The sequence below is a fragment of the Maylandia zebra genome, linkage group LG9 (assembly GCF_041146795.1).
Source record: "Maylandia zebra isolate NMK-2024a linkage group LG9, Mzebra_GT3a, whole genome shotgun sequence".
Lineage (NCBI taxonomy): Eukaryota > Metazoa > Chordata > Actinopteri > Cichliformes > Cichlidae > Maylandia > Maylandia zebra.
Genome location: NC_135175.1, coordinates 9,670,509 through 9,687,459, shown reverse-complemented (window position 1 = coordinate 9,687,459; position 16,951 = coordinate 9,670,509). Strand labels below are relative to the sequence as shown.

General features: G+C 43.0%; 1 long non-coding RNA gene and 2 other non-coding genes across 3 annotated transcripts; 1 reads left to right on the top strand and 2 right to left on the bottom strand.

The window, feature by feature from the left end:
- Positions 1 to 5,353: 5,353 nt before the first annotated feature.
- Positions 5,354 to 5,435, bottom strand: trnas-cga (transfer RNA serine (anticodon CGA)). Its single transcript has one exon. It is a non-coding gene; the product is annotated as a tRNA-Ser (tRNA).
- A 575-nt stretch (positions 5,436 to 6,010) lies between these two features.
- On the bottom strand, positions 6,011 to 6,082 carry trnag-ucc (transfer RNA glycine (anticodon UCC)). Its single transcript has one exon. It is a non-coding gene; the product is annotated as a tRNA-Gly (tRNA).
- A 2,095-nt stretch (positions 6,083 to 8,177) lies between these two features.
- LOC143420227 (uncharacterized) lies at positions 8,178 to 15,083 on the top strand. Its single transcript, XR_013100063.1, has 2 exons — positions 8,178 to 9,175; positions 12,993 to 15,083. It is a non-coding gene; the product is annotated as an uncharacterized LOC143420227 (long non-coding RNA).
- The last annotated feature ends 1,868 nt before the right edge of the window (positions 15,084 to 16,951 follow it).

The window sequence follows — 16,951 nt, the reverse complement described above, 5'->3', positions numbered from 1 at the left end:
AAATGAAGAGTTTCTTCAAGAAAAAAGGCTACAGGAGATAAAACAGAAGGAAATGGATTTCAAGCTCCAGGACATGGAGAAACACAACAAAGGCTTGCAAATCAAGCTTAATGAAGCTCTGCAAAAAAAATTAAGAACTCCTCCAAGAAAAACAACAACAGGACATGAAGCAGTGCAAACTCCAAGGCATGGAGGAAAAATACAAAGCGCTTCAGGTAAAGCTTGATAAAACACTGAACAAAAATAAAGAGTTGCTTCAAGAACAAAAGCAACAAGAAATTAAACAGAAACAAACGGACTGCAAGCTTGAAGACGTGCAGGAAAAATACACAGCGCTGAAAATAAAACTTGATAAAGCCAGAGGTGGGACCAAGTCATTGTTTTGCAAGTCTCAAGTAAGTCTCAAGTCTTTATCCTCAAGTCTCAAGTCAAGTCTCAAGTAATGTCAGGCAAGTCAGAGTCGAGTCTCAAGTCACTGGTGTAAAAGTCCGAGTAAAGTCACAAGTCTGAAATTTTGAATTTCAAGTCCTTTCGAGTCTTTAAAAAGAAAAAAACGAAAAAATAATGTTGCAGTTATGCTAAATGTAAATATTAGACCATGTAATTTTTAAATCTGTGTTTTTCTCAACACATGACAAAATAGTGAACGTAGAAAATATACACAAATTGTGAAATTGCACCTCTTTAAAATGCAGCTCAATTAAACCTAGCTCCAAGGATAATTTTCACCGACAGTTCTGAGATAAGCTGCATGTTATTCTTGGATGCGGTTGTAGGACCGGTGTCGTGCCAAAGTAGGTATCCCCGACAGAATTTGTTTCCCCTGTGCTGGGAGCATGCAGGAAGTACTGATGTTTTCATTTTGTGAAAAATTAGTATCGTTACATTACCATTCAGTTTGAGGGTTACAACAGAAAATTATATATTTATTGCTCACGGGGTATCAGATGGGATTATTTTAATAAACCATAAACATTTTGGCTAATAACTATTTTTATTCTCCTGTAACTTTATTATATAAAGAGCTAAATCCTCCAAAGTTTCAGGAGAAATGCGTCATAATAAGAAGTGTTTGTGAACGAAAAATCAGCAATGTGGGATACTGTTTGTCCGTGATTTACACAGGGGGAACAAATTGTGGCAGGACCAGCCTGATATTATTTGTATCCCACTATAACTTCGTTGTATAAAGAGCTAAGATCTCAAAAATGTCAGGAGTAGTCAGTCATTATAAGAAGTGTTTGTAAACTAAAAATCAACAATGTGGGATACTGTTTGTCCGTGATTTGGACAGTCCAGCGTGTGCTCCCGACGCAGGGGAAACAAATTCTGTCGGGGATACCTAGTTTGGCACGATAGTAACTTCAGGTCACTGCAACAAGCCCAGGTACAGTTTACCGACGGATGGGTGCAGGACCTTGAAATGCACCGTGTAGAACGAAAGACCATCGTACGTATCATAAGTTTACCAGTCTCACAAATTGTCGTCATAAATACACATTCCTTAACCGTTTATTAATAGGACCTTTGAGCTCAACGGTAATTAATTAGCAGTGGAAATAATTTCTGGTACGCGTTACAGAAATGTAGCAGTGACAATAATACTGTATGCTGTAATCGTACTGGACAATTAGTGATACAAAAAACCTGTTTTATCCTGTGAATAAAAGTATATGTTTTTGTCAATGTACCAAAATAACAGAAGCGAAACGCAATATTGTGTCAGGACAATTCACTATTTATGCACAACAAACAAAGGAGCGACAATTTCTGTTCAGCGCCAGACTTGCTTGTAACCTATATCACCAATTATGTTATGAAAATGACGCATTAACTACAACAGCAGACTGACCTTTGTGGGAATGCTTGGAGCAGACTAACCTGTGAGCTGGAGTGTTCTGGGACGTTATATTTGGTCTTTGAATGGCTGCAATCCAGGCCACCCGTCGCCTCTTTGTTACTTCGGAAACATGGCTCGAACAATTTCTCTTCAACAACGTAATCCGATAACAACCGATCTCTTTACCCGTCGGCTTCCCGTGGCTGTCATGCGACCGGCTATTGCAGTTAATAATACAACAGCTTCTTGCCATTTTTGTGTTTCTTTTTTATCGCTGTGATTTCAATTGAAAGCCTGCGTGCGCTAGTACCTCTTGCCACGAGTTCCCAGAATCCTTTGCGGTTTTACCCCTGAATGACGTCACATTTTCAATCTCTATATAATATGTATGTTAAATTTTATATTTGGGGTGAAATATCAAGTCTTTTCAAGTAAACCGGTTCAAGTCCAATTCAAGTCCCAAGTCATTGGTGTAAAAGTCCAAGTCAAGTCACAAGTCTTAGAACATTTTTTCAAGTCAAGTCTAAAGTCATAAAATTAATGACTCGAGTCTGACTCGAGTCCAAGTCATGTGACTCGAGTCCACACCTCTGGTTGTTTATGATCAGTAAAAAATAAAACAAACAGTGGGACACAGAGTTTTCTTAAAAATAAACACATGAAAAAAGTCTTTGGTATATTATCTTAATTGCCTCTAGATGCTCCCAGGGCTAGGACTCAGCTATCTCCAGCATGGACTGCAGGATGGAAGCAACAACAATAAAGAGGATGATAGAGAGGAGGAAGGCTCTGTGGATGACCTGCAGCTCAATGAGGCCAGTTTGGACAGCAAGGATTAGCAAGGTGATCCCTTCAGTCATCCCCCTGCACAGAGAGGAAGCAACCTATTATGCTACAATATAGTCTTTGTGCCAGCGAGGCTTGTACTTGACGCGTGGCAGTCTTCTGGCAGTAGGTGAGCCAGTCTGAGTGTGGTGCAGCCTAGCAGTGTCAGCGTTCTTTTCAGTCACTGGGCGACAGCGTGCTAGATGAGTGGCATTCCAACTCTTTCCATCACTCAGCAAGAAGGCATTCAAGCCTTTGGCTTTTGTTACTGTTACAGGAGGGGTAAATCTGGGATGTCCTTTGGGAACATGGTGGGGTTTCCTTATCCTCACACTCTCTCCTGGTAGAAAAGAAGGTTTCCGTGCGTGACGCCTACCATCAGTGTAACGTTGCATTTTCAACTGATATTTCTGAACTGAGTGACGTGCAACGTATCCAGTGGAGACACAGCAGGAGGCAAAGGGAGTACATCCAGTATAGTACGCATCTTCCTGCCACACAGGAGTTCTTAGGGAGAGGGAAGTAGAGGGAAGTAGTTGCATGCGGTGTTGCACAGTAAACTTGAAGCCAATCCAGCACAGTCGCCTTCCATGGTTTCGACTGCTGGATTGATGTCTGGATACAGGTGCGGAGGGCACGATGAAACCGTTCGATTGCTCCGTTTGCAGCTGGGTAGTAGACAGATGTTCTGCTGTGGGAGATGCCTCTATTCTGGAGGAATGAGGTGAACATTACAGAGGTGAACTGTGCACCATTGTCAGTTATGATGTTCTCTGGGTTGCCATGACGACTAAAGACAGATGAGAGGAACTGAATGACATCATCAGTAGTAGCATAAGGTGAAAAGGCAAGCTCAGGCCATTTGGAGTAGTAGTCAGTCAATGTTATGACGTATCTACAAGCAGGTATTGCAGTATCAAAAGGCCCAACAATGTCAAGACCAAGTTTTTTCCACGGTCCATCAGGCAGTGGGACGGGTTGGAGAGGAGCAGGATTAGTATGTGCAGTTTTGTCATTGGACTGGCAAAGGAGGCATGAGGTTATGGCAGACTGAACTTGCGAGTCCATTTTTGGCCACCAGTAGAGATCTCTTAATCTTTGTTTTGTGCGCACAATGGTGACTTTCATGTGCCAGTGCAATCAGTTTAGGTCTCACTGAAAGTGGTGCAATGAGCCTTGAGCCTCTGAGAACATAATCACTTAGGGTTGAGAGTTCATTACGGATTTTGTAGTAAGGTGCAAGCGTGACATCAAGTGCTTTGATTGAGGCAGGCCAGCCACTTTGTATTTGTGAACGCAAAGCAACCAGTTCAGGGCAAGTTGAACAGGCAGAGTCAAAGCCCGCAACTGGAAGTGAGGACATGGCAGCAGAAACTTGGGCTACCATTTCATGATCTGAATCTGATGTGGAATGGGAAGAAACGGGCAGGGGCAGGCGAGAGAGACAGTCAGCTGTATAGTTCTGAGAACCTGGGCGGTAAATAACATCATAGTCAAAACACAGGAGGCGGGCAGACCAGCGGGCGATGCGCATGCCAACCCTATTAAACCCTTTGGTGCTCAGCAGCGTTGTCAGAGCTTGGTGGTCTGTCCGCAGAGTGAAACGTCGGCCCCACAAATACGTTCTCCATTTCTCTGCAGCCCACACACAAGCATAAGCTTCTTTTTCAACAGTTGAGTACTTTTGATCTGTTGCAGGCAGTGTGCAGGTAGCAAACGCCACAGGTTTTTCTGTGCCATCAGGTTGCACTTGAGCAAATACAGCACCAAGCCCATAGTCACTTGCATCAGTAGAGATCACAACACGCAAGGCAGGGTCAAACAGTGCCAGTGCAGGACTATTCACCAGGAGTTTTTTTACTTCTTCAAAGCTCGCTTGTGCACCTGAAGTCCATGTGAAAGTGTTCTTGTCGTTAGCACAGCCACACATAGGGGCTGCAACAGTTGCAAAGTTTGGCAAAACTTGGAGTACCATGACACCAAGTCCAAGAAGGATCTCAAACTGAGGGAACTGGGGAGGATTAAAGGGGCAGCACAGCAGCGTTTTGGAAAACAGTGTAAAGGCTTTTCAGGAAGCTTTTAGGACGCTGTGAAAATACTGAATTTGAATAGTGGAGGCTAGAAGTAGTGAATGTATCCTTCCTCTCTATCATTAGATGGAGAGAGTGTACAAAGGCCGGCATAGTGGGTCTGTGGCCACTCTTGCTTGCACTTTTGCGTGTCCGTCAGCCAGCTGTGGAGAAGAGCAAAGTTTTTACATGCAAAGAGCTGTAGTGAAAAGCAGTGCTCCAAACAATGAAATGTGTCCACTCTTTGTGCTTTTCATGCAGTAATGTTTGATGTTTGAAGCTATTTCTGCTGTTGTCCCATTCCCGGTGAAATCCGCTGTCCCTCCAATCCCGATCCTCTTGCAAAGCAATCAGCATTTGTCAGACGCATCAGTCATTGGCGGTACTCAGACAGGATCCTGGATGACTACACGTCTGGGGTGCCTAAGAGAGCAATTGAAGGATGCCATGTTTACTGAATATGTGCCTAATTTTGTCAGGACATAGCTGGGTCCATTGCTTCTGCGTGCTCTATTTTCACAAGCAAAGGCCTGGCTCTTTCTCCTGGCACCTTCTCAGGTGATCTCCATGCCGTGGCTTCTTCTCAAATCAACGTCTGGACTGCCGCAAAACAGCTGACCGTTGTCGACAGGATTCGAACCTGTGCGGGGAGACCCCAATGGATTTCGAGTCCATCGCCTTGACCGCTCGGCCACAACAACCACATTTGGTTTTGGAGCTACATACTTGAAAGACATACGTCTTCCAAGTCCTACGCCACACGTCTTTCAAGTAGGATGTGCACAACAACGGCCACGCTGGATTGTAAATGCGGTAGCTGCATGACTTTGGTGAGAAAGCTTGTGGTTTTGCAGTTCCGTGAGATCGGTGCAGCACAGCTGCGGTTGAAGCTAGCTGGCTGACATTAGCTTGCTTGTTTGCATGAACAGTAACACACACAGCTGATGATTTTGCCACCGCAAAGAGCTGATCAGTACATGGTTAGTAAAATGTTATCTTCATTCCAAACATTCAGCACAATATTTAAAGTGGGACTGGGTGTCTTTATGAAGAAGTAGCGTGTCCAATCACAGTGTCATGTAAGAAGGTATATGTATGAAGTGATGAGAACTCAAAGCCTGTGTGAACAGTGTCTTTCCACAGCAAACGGTAGCAGCGAGGCCGATGAAGAATGCACCTGGCCTGACATTGTAAGCCTTTGCAGAAAGAGCGGAGAACGTTTTTACTGTAAAACAGTACACAGCCCACATGCTTGAACAGCACTGCGAGAAGCAACTGCGATGGCCGGGAATCGAACCCGGGTCAACTGCTTGGAAGGCAGCTATGCTCGCCACTATACCACCATCGCTGTGAAAAACTGCAACATCACTGAGTCATTGTCCGGCTTATGAAGCTTTCAGGACAATTAACAAGGTGGGCATTGTGATTACTCGCTTGTCAGGTTCTAAACTGGTCAAAAGGTAGATCACTAAAAAGACTAGTGCTCTCATGCAACTGCACATTTAATCTCATCAGCTAAGCTTCTTTGCTACTCAAGTGTGGCCTCTCACGCATTTAAACTCTTGTGTGATTTTTAGCACCTTGAGAGTCGCAATGGTCACGCGAGTTCTTCAGGTCACAGCAGACAAGGTGCGAATAGGTGTGAATCTGTCTTGGGACGAATCTGGGACGAGGACGTCTTTGGCTCCTCTCTCAAGTTATTGGACTTTGGCAAAAAGGTTTCACGCTTAATTAAAAAATGAGAGCAAGTGTCTGTGTCCCGAATACAAAGTGGGAGCTGGTTCCACAGAGAGGGGCCTGAAAAGTGATGGCTCTGCCTTCCATTGTACTTTTAAATCCCCTCGGAAGCCAGCAGTCTGAGAGCAAAGCACTCTGTTGGGATGATATGGCACTGTGAGATCTTGTAGACAAAATTGGGGGTGATTATTCAAGACCTTGTGTGTGTGAGGGCAAGTATTTGGATTTTTATTTGGGATTTAATTGGGAGCCAATGAAGAGAGAAGTCCATATGGGGGAAATCTACTCTCTCCTTCCAGTCCCTGACTGTGCTCTGGATGCAGCGTTTTGGAAAATAGTGTAAAGGCTTTTCAGGAAGCTTTTAGGACACTGTGAAAATACTCAATTTGAATAGTGGAGGCTAGAAGTAGTGAATGTATCCTTCCTCTCTATCATTAGATGGAGAGAGTGTACAAAGGCCGGCATAGTGGGTGTACCAGAGCAGGGCTGTGTGTAAAGCACAGCCAGGCAGCTGAACACTGTATTGTTCTCTATTTTGTCCTCTTTGAGCGCGAGACAAGCCACCACAGCTGGCAACACCTGTCAGTGAACACATTCAGGATGAAGATGGGCCATACGTCACGAAGCTGCCAAATGCCTTCATGCTCTATCTCAAAGAGCAGAGGCCAAAGGTCATTGCTGAACTCAACATCCCTGGAAGTGCAGCCGTAAATGCAGTGGTGGGACAGAGAGTAAGTGTGTAACTCTGCATACATTTATGCATCTGTTAATGTTGTCTGCTCATGTTTTTGCATGTGTCCCAGCTGTCCTGTAGTTATGTGTAGTAGCAGTGCTCACAGTGTGTTCTTATGATCTTCTGTCCATAGTGGAAGTCGCTTTCAAACGACCAGAAAGCCAGATATTTCAAGCAGGCTGAAACAGAAAGACAGAATCATGCCAAAGAGCATCCAGCCTGGTCGACCAAAGAAAACTATGTATGTCCAAAGTGCCAACATGCAGTTCCTACTGTTATGATATTTTGATACCACGGTAAGCATTTACAGGATATTGTTTTATACAGGAAAACTGTTACTCAATAAGGCCAATCTACTAGTTGTTTTTCTCTTTCTCTGTGACCCAAGAATTAATGTGAGACTCACAAGCTGGTACCTCAAGGTCGAAAACACCACAGAGATGAGACCACTTCCTTACTCCCATCCTCCCTTTTTCTTTATCTCCTGGAAAAGGCTCGTTAAAGGCTAGGTGGTTCGTTTCAGAATTCACTAATGAAAGAACTCTGTATTCTATGTCTAGGAGTGTATTTTGCTGGGATGATCATAAATTGTAGCTGAACTGATAAACTACACAAGGGATACTTTGCTCAGAAGGCAGGAAGACGTTTCCTTATTTGGTCTGTACCGGTTTGAACTGGGAAAGCTGACACACGAACCTTTTTTCATCTATATAAACTGCTGTGTATCAAATAAACCTTTGAGTCGATTTGGGAAGACAACCTGAAGCAGTCTGTGTTTCCTTGTTCTCCCAAGCTGCTCCCGACGTCGTAACTAACCCAGCTGAATGGCATACCTGAGTGTTACTTTAAATAATTAGGAATCTTATAAGGAAAGGACAGAACTCTGCTTATCGCTCACGCCACGGAGGAAACCCGGGAAGGCAATTTCCTTCAATCTTGGTGTCAGAAGTGGGATTACTGACAGAAGGTAAATATGCGTCTTTCATATTTATATAAAGACCTATTATACCTCTCTCAGTGATCGATCCATAAAAAAAACGGGATATGCTGACGAAGTTTCACTTAGTGATCCAGAGAGATACACTGACTGACTTCCTCAGTCCCCGAATAAAGAAACGGGATATGCTGACGAAGTTTCACTTAGTGATCCAGAGAGATACACTGACTGACTTCCTCAGTCCCCGAATAAAGTAAATTAACCCTTGTGTGGTGTTGGTGGACACAGGAAGTTGCCTGTTGTCTTGAATATTTTAATTTTGTTTAAGTTGCTCACTCAGAAAGAGTGACACAGGAAGTTGCCTGTTGTCTTAAATACTTCTCGTTAAGTGAGAAGTTGCTCACCAAAGAGTGACACAGGAAGTTGCCTGTTGTCTTAAATACTTCTCGTTAAGTGAGAAGTTGCTCACCAAAGAGTGACACAGGGAGAAGTTGAACGGGTCTCACAGACCCGATTACCATACAAGGGTTAAAAGCAGTAAATTAAAAGCAGAAAGACACAGGAAGTTGCCTGTTGTTTTACGAGAAGTTGCTCGTTAAGCGAGAAGTTGCTCGCTAAGTGAGAGTTGCTCACACAAACAAAAAATTGCTAGCAATAAATTTAAAGTGACCTCAGCTGTGCCGCAGCGAAAATACTAACCTAAATCCTCCTAGCGTGTAAACCCCTCTGGAAATCACTGAACATGGGTCAGAATTATTCAAAGACCACAGACAGGTCCGATAAAAAAAATCTAAAGTACCTGTAAAACCAAAAATTAATAAAATACAAAATAAAGTCTCAAATAACGGCTCAGTATAACTCCCATTTCCGGTTACGTGTAACCTACGTCCACGAATCGGTGAAGACGTCCATGATCACGTATCCAGAACATGCGGGAGTGCTTATGTGACTGACTTTGTTTACAACTTAAGAAGTTCAATGCATTCTAATTTATTTCCGGAGCCTTATCCCGAACGATTATCGCCAGAAAACAGGTCAGTAGAAATGTTGAATATCATTTGTGATAAGAAAAGTAGTCTGCTTAAAAAGTCCTGTAGAAAATACATGACAGAATGCCGCGACGTGATACATCAAATGTTACCACTATGGACAAAAGGACCGGAACCAGGTGTAGATACTTTTACATCAAATAAAACTAGTGCAGGCTCCAGCATAGAAAATAAATCTGCTGCGGGAAAAGCTAGTCTTGCATGCTCAGCCATTCAGCCCACAGCCCCGCCGCCTTACGAAGATGAGACCGAATTAATAGTTGCTGCAGCAGCTGCACGCAAACAATGTCAGCATTCTGATCCAACCAGCTCAAAAGAAAGCGACAAAAAACCTGAATCACATGCAACGGATCTTAGCCATCTCTTTAAACAGGATCAGGAAAAACAATATATACGCCGCGAGGAAGAATTAGCAGAACATAGAAAGAGAGAAAAACGTTTGAAAGAAGAATGTGAGGAACTTATGAAAAACAATTTAGACGTCTATGAAGAAAAACTTTTGCATCAGGCAGTGTCCACAATAGACACCCACATGAAACGCCACGATATCGTAGCTAGAGGTTTAGAGGTAGCTAAAGAAATACCTGTTACCCGAACTTTAATAAAGACTTATCTAAAAGGAAAAAAGGAAAAACAAAGCCGGAATGACAAAGGTCCTCACGCCAACACTCGCGGTAGTAAACAAACAGACCCAAAGCATGATAAAGCATCCACAACTGCAGAGTTTTTGTGGGTAAATAATGACAAAATCACCAATTTCTTTAAGAATCTAAAGAAATTCCTGCTAACAATGTCCAGAGACAAAAGTGACTTAAATGCAGTAACTATGTGTAAACAGAAGCCTGATGAATCTATCCTAGTATTCATAAAACGCTTTATGCACTGTTGGACAAGCTAGAGGTGCAAATTTAGCTCAGTTTTCCAGCAGCCGCAGACACCCAAGGCAAAAATGAATTTGTGTATTTAATTTAACATAAAGGGTGAAATGTTTGCTGACACTGATAACAGCTTATGTTTTCTCTGCCCTATGTACCGACATGATGGAGAAGGAACATCCTCTGTGTCAGCTGGACCCTCAGCAGAGAATGAACTCAACATCCTTTTTGTCCGGTACTCTATGTCACACACTGTGCCAAAAAAAAAAAAACGTGTACAGACGCCACTAACAGGTAATCCCATGACTGGGAGCCACACTTTTGTTTCTCTCACACTGTTCAACAACATGATAACTGCTCACACAAGTGAAGGTCAAACAGTGATTTTGTTACATAACTCAGACATAGGTTACGAAATATGTCGACACATAGATCTAACCTACCCTATCCACTGTACTATTTCTGCAGTTACATTGCCAGCTGAATACCAGAATATGACATTGTGGTCTAAAAGTGAGAATGATATAGGATTTATTGACTGTACACTTTATCACGTACACCTATTAAAACACAACAAGCTAGTATATGTCAAGCAACATCCCCTCTCCACGGAAAAAGCCGCAGCCCTAGATGTCATGATAGGAGATTTATTGACTACAGGAGTAATAAAGCCCACACTCCTGTCAATCCTGTGCCAAAGCCTAACAAACCTGGCGTATGGCGTTTCATACAAGACTTGAGGCAAATTAATGCAGTCAACATTCCTCTGCCACCTCTCGTTTCAGATGTTCACAGCATATTGACATGCATTGCATACACATTTTACCGTGGTGGATTTATGCTCCACTCCTTTTTCTCAGTACCTGTGACACACAGCCGTTATTTGCATTCACACATAGAAATAAGCAGTACACTTGGACTCGTTTGCCCCAAGGCATGATGGACAGCTCTGCTGCTTTCTCAGTGGTGCTTCACTCCTCCAGGGCTGCACCCTGATCCACATGTGGATGACCTCCTCCTCTGTGCTGAAAGTGAAAAACTATGTCAAACTGCTACACACATGCTTCTCCAGCACCTCCAAAAGACTGGCCACAAAGCATCTGCAAAGAAAATGCAGTACTGTCAGACTTCTGTTCAATATTTGGGATTCACACTGTCTCACGGAAAACGTTCCATGACTGCAGACAGGGTCAAAGCTGTGACCTCCGTCCCTCGTCCCACTACACAGAAGGAAATGTTGTCCTTCCTAGGCATGGTGAACTATTGCAGACAGTGGATACCAGACTGTTCTTTTCATGACCACATTCTGCGTGACTGTTGTAAAAAAAGACAAGCCTCCTCGAATACTGTGGTCCACAGAAATGACTGCCTCTTTCAATGCATTACAGGGAGTGCTGACCTCCGCCACTCAAAGGTGCTGCCTGAATTGTTCAGGAATGCCGGCCTGCCTGAGGGCAGTAGCAGCTTGCTCTATCATGATAAGGGACTGCGGGAAGCTCACACTCTCACATGACACTATTCTACACACCAATCACAAGGTCACGACCATTGTAGCAAACATAACTAAACAACATATGCAAATCTCACTATAAAAGCGAGCAGCACACCTGATTCGCCAGCACATTTATTGATCCTATGCTGTGTTCTTCTGACCGACAGGATGGCTCAGACAGGCTTGACGTTCATGACTGCATGACACGTATACAGGAATCCACAGCACCACGTCCAGATTTAGAGCAAACACCTATCCCAGACTCAGCCACGGTTTATGTGGACGGGTCCTGTTCAAGGCCGAATGACAACTCATTTCTTTGTGGCTATTCAGTGGTAACAGTGCCTGACATCATACTAGAGGCTCACTCATTACCATTTCACTCAGCACAAAAAGCAGAGCTCATGGCTTTAATACGCGCCTGTGAGCTACATTTGGATAAGCATGTGACGATTTACGCAGACAGCCGCTATGCATTTGGCGTTGTGCATGACTTTGGCACATTGTGGAGACAGAGAGGATTTAGATCTGCTGATGTAAAATAAATTGCTAAATTGTGATTTTGTTCAAAGACTTTTTCAGGCTATACAGCTGCCATCGGCCGTTGCAGTTGTAAAAACGAAAGGACACAGTACAGCTGACACAGACGAAGCAACAGGTAATGCCTTAGCAGACGTGACAGCCAAGGCTGCAGCTGCATCACAGCTCCCACCTCCGCAGGAAGTATTATCTGTGCCCCTACAGCTGCCACTTGTTACACTCCCAGACTATTTAGACACAAATGTTGATTTAAAATTTATACAAGAGCGAGCCTCTGCATAGAATAATGACTGTACCTTAGATGACAGAGATGGCTTATACAAAATCTTAAGGGTTTGATTGCCCTCGCATATTCCCTGATGCCAGTCCTTGCCCGACATTTTCACTGTGTGAGTCATGTCGGACAAAGAGGGGTAATAGGGGCAATAAAATCAAGATTTGTAATTGAGAAAACATGACATGCAGTAAAAAGCATATTAGCAACCTGTCTAACATGTGCGCGAACTAATGTAGGTAGCTCAAAAGCAAAACATCAGCATTTACCACAACCAGATTTTCCATTTCATACATTACAAATTGATTTTATACATATGCCAGCGCAAGGAAGCATCAAGTACTTACTGGTAATAGTGGATCAATTTAGTAAATGAGTAGAAGCTTATCCAACCTCAAAAGAAACTGCAGAAGTAGTCTGTCAAAAGTTGAGCAATGAAATAATACCCAGATTCGGAATACCTCACCAAATTAACAGTGATAGAGGACCTTCATTCACATGAGAAGTAATTAAAAAATGTGCTAAAACTTTAATGACCTGGGTCAAATTACTTACTCAAGTCCTGTGTGAGATTAGAATGACTCAATCTGCAGTAACCAAATTATCTCCATTTGAAATAAGACTATTTCCAAGACCATGGTCAGCTTCCAGAGGGGCACCGCTAGTAGAAGGTGATGTATATTGCATTGTCCACTGATGTTCACAACCTGGTAGAAAAACTGAATAATAACTATCAGAAAGTTTGTCTCTCTCAGCTTTTCCCCTCCACAGTTCCACCAGTGGAGACAAGGAGACGCATGTTGGAGAAGCCACTAAAACCAAGGACACTCTGGGAGGCCGCGTTTTCCAGCCCCCAGGCTTTACTGGCAGTGACGAAGAACCAGCATCCTCACAGACGGACAACCTCAGTGGATTCATGCCAGCAGGGTTAAGACCAGCCCAATCGGACCATCTCAGGCGTCGGATCAAGCAGACGACATCTCCGGCGAGCCAGCGCCCGGAACTAGAGCAAATAAACACACGGGTAGATGACATCTCCGGCGAGCCAGCGCCAGGATCCAATTTACACACACACACAATCACTGATTAAGACACAACGTCTGAAAGAACAACAACAAGGTACTCAAACATCCAGCAGGAACAGAAAGCCAAAAGTACCACATGATGTCTAACCTGATAAAGCTAGACTCATTTCATCCTGATAATGGAGAAAATGAAATGCCCATTGTCATCATACGACGCTTATTCAATGTCTCTCGAACCTGGGACCAGGCCAGGAGACAACTGAAGAACTGTTTTTCTTATATACTTTCTTATATATTTAGGTTATTTATTATATCTATCGCATTAACCTTAGGATTTCTCTTTGCTATTTTGTATTGTAAACTGCAACCATGTTCACATTTCTGCAGGTCATATTTTGCTGACTATACCTCATGCTCCATTTTGCAAGACACCTACTTAATGCACTCCTCACGTTCCCTAAAATCAGTAAATAGCAACATAGACGCCACTAATAAACCATCTTATGCGCCCTCTAGAACAGGAGCTAACGCCTGGTATGAAAATGCCAGAACAGCCACTCGTGATTTAGGAAACAGTAACTGTTATGTCTGTTCAAAGGCTAATCCAGAACAGGTAATAGTAGGATACCCCATATCCGGTTTCCCCCTCACTGAGGGACTAGAGAAAATCAGCGGAAATAATGCTCTCTTTAAAAACGCTTTACAGTTGACTCTGAGCCCTCTCGACTGCCTACTTAGACACACACACACACCAACTAACCCTGAGACTCCATTAGGCGAATTATTGAAGTTATCTAATGACACCGCAGGGACCTGCGCCCCAATGAAACGCCCTAAGAATAGGTTAAAGCCCTCACTGCCCTTAGGACAGATCCCTCTCCATTTTAATACTAGTATGATATGTCTGCGCAGACTAAAGTTAACTGGCCCAGACACACACATAGATTATACAAAGGATAACTATACATTCTTCTCTGACTCCCCAGGTGCACGCTGTAATGAGACATGGCTAGCTGTCTCTGTGGCTGAAGTTGTATCATATCTGGAGGAACACACACACAGTTCAAGTTCGAGCAGAGAATCGATCATTGTTCCCCCAGAGGGTGTCTTAAATGATACTGACTGGGGGGAGTTAGTTAAATCACACATGGTCACGCGCCTAACTAGACCAATCCCACGTGCTTATTGGATGTGCAATAATACTCTTAGATTAGCTTTACCTGTTAATTGGACCGGTACCTGTGGTTTAGTAACCGTTGATGTATGCTGTACTTTCATTCCCAATAATACCGCCCCTAACGGTCCATTCACACAAGCTATGAATAGACTTGAAGCATTGAAGATAGAACTAATTGCCAATACAGGTCACGGTCAGTGGCTACATAAGTGGCTACAGGACACGTTTGGAAGATGGAAGGAACTAATTGTAGCCTTTGTAACCGTTGCAGCATGTTTTTGATGATTATTGTCTGTTGTGTGGTACCCTGTGTACGTTCAATGATAACCCGTATAGCTACTAGTACAGCTACTTCAATGTATTTGCAATTGGCACAAATTGACCCAGATTATGTGTCAGATGTCATCAATGATGTTCCTGATGTGTATATTGAACATTAGGTTGTGAACTATTACATTTTATGATTTGCTTTTTATATTATGTTATTACATTTGTGATTTTTCCTTTCTATTTGAGTTATTATTTTTAAAATAATAAAAGAGGGGAACTGTTATGATATTTTGATACCACGGTAAGCATTTACAGGATATTGTTTTATACAGGAAAACTGTTACTCAATAAGGCCAATCTACTAGTTGTTTTTCTCTTTCTCTGTGACCCAAGAATTAATGTGAGACTCACAAGCTGGTACCTCAAGGTCGAAAACACCACAGAGATGAGACCACTTCCTTACTCCCATCCTCCCTTTTTCTTTATCTCCTGGAAAAGGCTCGTTAAAGGCTAGGTGGTTCGTTTCAGAATTCACTAATGAAAGAACTCTGTATTCTATGTCTAGGAGTGTATTTTGCTGGGATGATCATAAATTGTAGCTGAACTGATAAACTACACAAGGGATACTTTGCTCAGAAGGCAGGAAGACGTTTCCTTATTTGGTCTGTACCGGTTTGAACTGGGAAAGCTGACACACGAACCTTTTTTCCTCTATATAAACTGCTGTGTATCAAATAAACCTTTGAGTCGATTTGGGAAGACAACCTGAAGCAGTCTGTGTTTCCTTGTTCTCCCAAGCTGCTCCCGACGTCGTAACTAACCCAGCTGAATGGCATACCTGAGTGTTACTTTAAATAATTAGGAATCTTATAAGGAAAGGACAGAACTCTGCTTATCGCTCACGCCACGGAGGAAACCCGGGAAGGCAATTTCCTTCACCTACATGTGTGCATCACTGCACTGAATGATGAAACAGTCACTGCACAGAGTTTGTATCAGCTAATGAAAACTCTGTGTTTGTTTTCCTCATTGGACTCCCCTGTTGCAGCCCTTCAGTTCCAGACAGAGGAAGCCTTTGTCGCAGACAGTGAGGAAGAACTGCTGTCAGTGCTGGAAGAGCTCGACCCCCTCCCCATCACTGCGCAGTCTCAGCAGCCCTCACCCACCCCTGCCTCTCCTGTAGATGCCTCTCAAACTGCATCAGTTCAACCCCGAGTTGAATTATTCCAAGACCGAGATGAGCCCATCTGTTTTGCTGAAATCCAAGAAGACATGTGGTCAGTGCTTGACTACCTCCCCGTCTCTCAGCAGTCTAATGTGCTCTCCTCTCCTCATTCACACAACTACTCGACTCCTAAACAAAATCTCATCTGTCCTGCTGATTCCCCTCCATCCAAACTGGCGTCCTCCCCTGTTGCATTCACTGAATTGCCGTCAACAACCCCCATCTTTTGCCAACTAATGAAAAACAATAATTTCATTATAGACGATTGGACCGATTTCAATTGAATTAAACTGTTACTCCTGTTATTTCAACATCTGTCTTTGTGTAAATAAATGAAAAAACAAACAAAAGATGCTTCTGTCATAAGTTACAGCAGGATGAAACAACCTTCATGTAGTTCTTGTTTTTAACACTGCAAACCTTCTTTAGTTCTTTTGTTTCCTTTCATATTCAGCACACATCTGTCAGTGTCCACTAACTGTCAGGGAAAAGCCAGATAAAAACACTGTGGGGTCTTTTGGGACACGTGCTCGTTGGGTTTACTCATAGATATCAGAAATGATCTGTTCTGTATTCAAAGGATACACGAAGGACGTTTGTATTAAATGCAATATAGCGACTGATCATATGCTGGTTTCTTTGGGGGCTTTTCACCAACATGTTACACAAATCCAGTTTCTAACTGAAAAGAAAATCCTTCACCATTTTCTAATCAAATTCCCTGGTTTCCCATGTCAGAGATGTCATGGCTGAAAGGATCATCGCATATTGAGCTCAAAGCTAAACTCTTGTGTAGGGCCTCTTTCCATGTTGTACCATTCATTTTAAAAGTCCTGGTAACAAGAGACAGAGGTGACTTGATATATTACAGTTACTTCCCAAT